We start from the raw sequence: 7489 nt of genomic DNA, 5'->3' as shown, positions 1-7489 counted from the left end.
GGAACTTGTCGGCAAATACAAAGGTTTCGCAGACCAAACAGACGTCATACTTTCCTTAGTTTATTTGATCAAGCCTCATCTTCAAGTCTTGTGTTTATCCTTCTGGATAGATACAAGATTTGAGGTACAATGCTCTTTCATTTTAAACTACGAAAAATATGGGGTCAGTTTGATTTCATACTTCAACGTTCTTCCGAAGCGGGCGACTGAATTTCGATTCCGGTGACCGACAGCTTCTTACGGGCAACCCCACAACCAAACCATCCCTGAAATAATGCCGAAAGCCCCCAATTCGGTCTATTGTTTTAGGTTTTGATTCGACAAGTTATCCCCCAGGTGGAGGGAGAAGAGGGAACTCCAGAGTAAGAGTTAGTATCTTTCTACTTAGCCTGTCTTCAGGACTATTCAAACTTTAGATTAATCAATGCTCTTTATAGCATCTCTAGCAAGGGTAAAGAATAATATTGCTCCTATTTCACAAAAATAATTTAAATATTTCCACAACAGTATTCCTATACTTGTTACTGATTCATGATAAGGAAAAATATATATTTTTTGTATTGCTTTCATCTTATAAAATTCTAGTTAAATTTAGTTAGTTATTACTTTATTTTTAATTATCAAAATTAATAAAAAGAATTAAATTTTTATTCCTACCATAATATCTATAGTTTGAGTAAGACTCTTTTTTAAAGTAGAATTTGTTATTTATTTTTTTCTTAAAAGTTCATAGTTCTTCCTATGGGTTCGATATTTCGAGGCTTAATAAAAAATTCCTATATTTTTTAATAACGATACTTATACTTGCGTAGTATACTAATATTTAAATTTAACAGTTGTATTCTTATTTCTTCGGAATCATGTTTTTGGCATCGTTGTAAAGAAGAAATATAAAATAAAGGTAATCAAGAATCTAACTACACATACATTGTAATACTATCGTACCAAAAAGTCAGGATCAGTCGACCTGACCTAACTCAGTTTAACCCAATTTAATTGTATCACATGGTCAATCCAACCTAAATCGGATTAACCAAATTAAACTGTATTACCAGAACAACCCAAACTAACTCGGGTTAACCCAACTCAACTAAACCATCAGGTTAACCCGACCAAACACAGGTTAACCCAAGTTAACTTAACCACTGGGTTAACCCGACCTAACTAGACTTAAACCAATTCGACTGAATGATTGGTTCAATTTGAGCTAACTTGGGTTAAACTAACCTAACTATACCATTAGGTCAACCTGACATAACCTGGGTTAACTCAATTAAAACAACGAACGAACCTAACTTAACTCGGTTCAACACAATCTCTGGGTCAACTCGACCCAACTTAGGCTAACTCAAAATCAACTTAACCTGCAGCGACAACCTTGCCTAACTCAGGCTAACCTAAAGAAAACATTTCATTGAAGCAATCAGATTAAATTTTGATCAACCCGACTTGAGACTCAACTTCAAGCTTGACTCAAGTCTCTACCCCAAATTAATCAAGGAGTGATTTAAGTTTAAACCTTAAACTTAAAAACATAGCTCAAGTTTAAATTAATTTGGACTTCACCCTATTCTTATTTAGCTTAAGCTTAATTTAACCCAGGGAGTTTAACTTGGATCAACCAAGTTCAACCTAGTCTGCTCTCCCAAGTTAACCCGACTTTGTTTAACTTGGCTTACCTTAAGTCAATCTAAACGAAGTAAGACTAGTTTGATTCTAAATAAAATAATTCAACCCGGATCAGTCTTATTAAACTATGGTCAATTTTAACAGGTTTGAAGATAATCTAAAGGAAAACAATCCTAAATCAAGTTAACTCAGATTTTCTAGAGGCTCATCTTTAGATCAGTTTAACCCAACTTAAACTAATCTTAAATTAACCTAGGATTAGGTGACTGGAGGTTAAGCAGGGTTTGATCTCTCATATAAGTAAAAAAGCACACTTAGCCTTAGTTGGGGATAATTTGGACTAAGGTACAAACCAATCTAAATGAATTGACATAAAATTCACCCTAACATAAATTAAAACTTAAACTTGAACCCAAAAAATGCAACCTTTTTTGAGAAGGTATATTGGAGGAGGTAACACATGGTTGCTAAGAAACTACCTCCTAGTCACTTATGACAAATCAAACCACAAACTCCAATGACCTCGAAAGAACAAAACCATGGGATCTTGACCAAGTCATCCCGAACAAATAAAATAAGAACACCAAATAGGAAAGTAAGAAAAATTAATCAGCTAATAAGTCTTAAGCAACCGAAAATATTCAGAATCTAAAATCCCAAAAAGTCATTAAAACTTAAATGAAACCATGATGAACAAAGATCACCGAATGTAACTTGAATCCCAGATACCCAGGTCTACAAAGATCACTTGGACTATGCAACCCATGATTGCTGACAAGAATCTTTTAGTCCAAGCAAATTTGCCTTTTGTAGGGTAAATTTTCCTCCTCTCAGTGGTAAATTTTACTCATTTCAGGCTTGGGCAAGATACAACCGACAAGACTTTGATTCTAAAATCGTTCATATTGAATAGATCTTTGGATCCAAAATTCCAAAAATGTCAAAACAAAATGACATGATAAATAATTTGACATTAAAATTTTCAACAAAAAATAAAATAAAATCAAATTTTCCAAGGACTTATGTCCTTTACAATTAAAACTTGATATTATAAAAAAAATCCATAGTTTATATAACAAGTCTTGAAAAACAAGTCAAAATGCCATTTTAAATTTCTTCAAAATAACAGAACTGCAACAATGGATGCCTCAAAGTTAGTCTTTTCATTTGTCAGAGGTCTCGACTTGCCAACTAACAAAGCTTCTCATTATCAAGGATCACTGATCAAATTTTGGTTAGGATTCAATGAAATTGAAGTAGTGCTCGGTAATGTGCCTCACAGCATGGTAAAGACAACTGTCACCGAGGTTATAGAACCGCTAATTGAGCTCAATCTGAAGTCACTTTAGGAGTTCTCTTTATTTAAGAGAAATCTATCTAAGAAAACCTCTAGTGTTAAAAGGACCTTGAAGTCCATTGTGGTCTATCCTGACATTGAAACGTAGAGGAGGAATATGTTCCATATAGTCTGTATTCGAGATTGGGTCCAGCTCTAGGTCTACGCCACTAACCACCACTTAGTGGAGGAATAGAATTCACTACACCCTTAAGAAGAAAAGGAATAAAACTGAAAAGACAAAATTTGATGAGCTCAAAGAAATGGGGCTTCCTGAGGACCATCTTCTCCTAAAAGGAAGAATGTTCTGTTCCTCACTACGAGGAAGATGTTCATAAGATTGCTATCAGTCCACCTCAATTTTTTCCTTGATTGAAAGAAAAAGAAGAAAGGTTATTTTATTTCAAGGATTTACTCTATATTTGAGGTACTTTCCCAAAAAGGAAAATTCTCATTCACCTAGATCTTGCACATGATAGGGTATGCGGTCTCCCTGAAAGTAAGAAGAGAAATCCTCAAGAAAAAAAAATCCATGCTGTAATTATAGAAAAGATGATATGTCCAGGGTCCCTGCCAAGCTCTGTTTGAGAGACCAACAAACTACAATTGTTCCAGCCCGGGTGCTCGCCAAGCTTCGTTTGGGGCCCAGAAAGACATACACTAGCACCTTTATAGAAAGACAATACTTTCACTCTCCCAACAAAGCTAGACCAAGAAACCGTCTAGCTTTTCCATCGACACATGATAAGCTACTGATAAGAGCCCATGAAACATTTGCTAGTATGAACTCATAGGTGCTGATGTTACGAGCTTGGGATTGTACTTGCCCACAACATGATGACATGCCTTCAAAGGTATCTTGTCTTGTACTAAAAAAGAACTTATGCAGATGTAAGCCATCATAAGAATTTTCTGATGTTGTGGATCTATGATTCATCACTTTGATTGGCAGCCCCCAAAAAAACATACATTCGATAGAAGAAAGATTATAAAAGTTAAGAACCGATGTTAAACAGTTCTCAACAGAGAGAGAGAGAGACCCTCTCAATGAAATAGAGGAGGGGTTTGCAGAAATCAACATGGTGAAAGCTCAAGCTACTTCGTCTACATAAGAAGTACTGCCACCAAGAGAGGAAGAACTGATAGAAGAGTTGAAGAGGATCATACAGTAATAGGATGAACATATTAGCCGTCTCACGAACAAAGTTGAGGAGATGATGACTGCACTAGCAACATTGCATAGCTCTCCACAGGTGACACAATTACCAGTCGTTGAGATTATTCAAACAGAGGTAGTCCACATTCTTGACAATAAAAGAAAATCAACTAAAGTCAAGGAGAATAATCAAAAGAAAAGGACTCTGCCTAAAGTAAATTAAAAAAAAAACCGAACTAGATGAACAAAAAATTAAGGAAATAATGGCCTAGGTGAGGGCCAGATCATTAATTTTAAAGAGTAGACCTTACTTAGAAGAATTTGATTTTGTCTAATATCCTAAAGGATTTGTACCATCGCTCTTCAATATGTTTGATGGGACTAGAAACCCTCGTTACCATGTTGCACAATTTTTAGCAAGTTGTCGCAATGCGACTGTAGTGAAGCTCTCTTGTTTTGCATGATCATTAACAGCCTTGCAGGGGTCACTTTCAATTGGTATGCCGAGCTTCCCAACGGGTTCGTTAAGTCCTTTGTCAAACTGGAAAATCTCTTTATTCAATGATTCACCTGAGCCCAACACCACGTTAAAGTTGGAGAAATGTTGATAGAAAAATAGTAGTCAAGAGATAAACTTGTGGACTACATCCTTCGGTGGAAAAACCTCAATATGAAGTGTGAATCGCAGCTCCAAGAGCAACATGCTGTTGAAATTCTGCTTAAAAGAATTCATGGAATGGTAGCATTCATGCTTAAGGGGTTCACGATAAAGAAATTTGAAAAGTTACTTAGTAAAGCTGCCAGTATTCAACAAAAGGCCAAGTAGATGAGTATATCAAAAAAAAAAAAAAACAAAAAAAGCCATGACCAGTCAACACATTAAAAAAAAATTAAGGAAATGTCTCGATAGTAAAGAAGGGCAAGCAACCATTATAAGTACAACCTGAGCAGAGAAAACAACGACAAAATGCGAATGATTTGCAACCACAACCACCTCTGCAATTGCAGTTTCAACAAGTAACTCAACAAAAAACAGATATGAGATCAATGGTACAATGGATGAATAAAGAATATCCATTCAAAATAGAAGCAGTCAGAAAAATATTCCACAGTTTGTTGAAGTTTTTGGAGTTTAAGTTTGCCCGAAGCCAAGATGCTAGGGGAAGTTGATATGAAGAACCAACCTAACTGTTGTGCATACCACATGATGCTCGGACACAAGCTTAAGGATTGTTTTTTCTTCAAGGACTGGTTGGAGTACAACTTCAAGACAGGGAACATATTCATCCTAAAAGAGTACCTGAAAGAGCCAGAAAATTGTTCGATCAATGTGATCTCAACTGACAAATTTTTTTATCTCGACCCCTACAAAGATAAAATGCATGTGATGTATCATGGACCAAATCTCCGAAGAAGGTCCTCAACAAGATGCAGGCTACTCTAGTCTCTGCGTCAATGTGAAGCTCCCACCTCTAAAGAAAGAAAAGAAAAATAAAAGAGAAAATGAAGCCGAGAAGATTGGAGGCCTCACAACATAGGGGTTGCTATTCCCTTTATACCTCCTATTTCTTCCACTTCTACGTATTCTCCAAGACTAGTTGTCTTAAATTTTAGGAGAAATCCCTCAATCCATTGACTTTGTATGAATTTTTTATTGTCCCTTCTGGGACAGTTAATGTAAATACTTTTGATTTCAGTTATGTTTTGTCTATCTCTGTTGATGACACTTTCAAATACAACCAATCTTGTATCGATCCCATAGACAATTATTGAATTGTACACAATCCAGATGGTTCCAATAATGATCAAAATGACATTAACAATAAAAATGATTTCAGTGATAGTGAAAATGAAGATGTAATTGATACACTAGAATTGCAAGGAGCACCAATTTCCATAAGACTGAAGTCATCAGACTCAAAACAAAAAAGTTGGGTGAAATGCCCTAAGAAGAAGCTCCACTTCGACACAAGAACAAGAAGACATAACTAAAGTCAATTTACGGAGCAAGAAATCAAGAACAGCTCCTAAAGAGAAATAAAAATAAATGGTCTGGTCGAAAGATGCAGTTCCACTAGTGCAAGAAAGAATAATCTATGAAAATACATGCAAGTCTTATAACAAGGTAGACTACAATGTTCTAACCCATCTGAGGAAACTACCGCAAAATTGAGCATCTATAATGCCCTCATTCTCTCTAAATAAATGAGGAAATCATTAATAAGAACCCTTTTGGATCCTGAAATTTGCTTAGCTCAATTTGCTAGTCCTTCCTTAGATGAGGCTTATTCGTTGGAAAGATCGACCAAAGTTACATTATTCAATGATGACTTACTATTAGGCACAATTGAACATAACCACCCATTATACATCTCGGTAAAGATGACAACATCACACTCTTAAGGGTGCTCATTAACTTGGGCGCTTCTATCAACATCATGAACTTGAAACACTTAACTATCTAACTATTAACAACCATTGGATAATGACGAAAAAAATGATGTTGCATGACATCGAACAATAAGGTGAAAGAGCCATAGGGTAAATCACATTACCCCTGAAATTTGGTGATTTGGTGACAACCACAAAATTCCATGTCATAGACTCTGAGACAACTTATAATTCTTAGTTGGATCGACCGTGGCTCCATAAATACAAAAGGGTTCCTTCTTCGCTATGCCAGTGTATCAAGTATCCCAACGAGGGACTGAAATATTGTATTAAAGGTGACCTGCAACCATTCTCGGTACAAGAGATTGACACACATGAAGATTCTACATATTATGCCCCATTAAAGAAGATAGTTTTATCCAGGGATGTAATGATAAATGCAGAAGAAAAGGATAAAAAACAAAAAAATGAATGAAGAAGATAAAGAAGAAGAAAAGAAGATTGAGAAGTAACATGCTATGATTCTATCAAAGGGTGGAAACTCTCGAAAAACTTGCATTCGAGGTCAATGTCGAGGACGAGGACGAGGGAGACAAAACCTAACTGTTGAAATGAAGAAACCATTGAAGATTAACATCTGCTTGAACTCCAGTTTCAAGGAAGAGAGAAATAAAATGACACCAATGGTGGTGAATCAAAACGAGCTATAGTTCAAAATATCTCTTGAGGAAGATATAGAAAAGAAAGACTATTATTTTCATTTATGAAGGAATCAATTAGTATGTATAAGCTAATGATTCATTTGCATCTGAGCTATCCATTTGTGGATGCCTTTAAAATTTCCCTAATGTTTTGCCTTTCTGATCAGATGATGGTGAGTATCAAATATTGTGGGAGTGAAATCTCACATATTGCCTCTATATCTGAATTTTTTATGGATGAAATCTGATATTATGATTTTATTATGAGTTGTGCTT

This window comes from Phalaenopsis equestris, unplaced genomic scaffold (genome assembly GCF_001263595.1).
Source record: "Phalaenopsis equestris unplaced genomic scaffold, ASM126359v1 Scaffold000534, whole genome shotgun sequence".
NCBI classification, from domain to species: Eukaryota; Viridiplantae; Streptophyta; class Magnoliopsida; order Asparagales; family Orchidaceae; genus Phalaenopsis; species Phalaenopsis equestris.
This window is presented reverse-complemented; position numbering follows the sequence as displayed.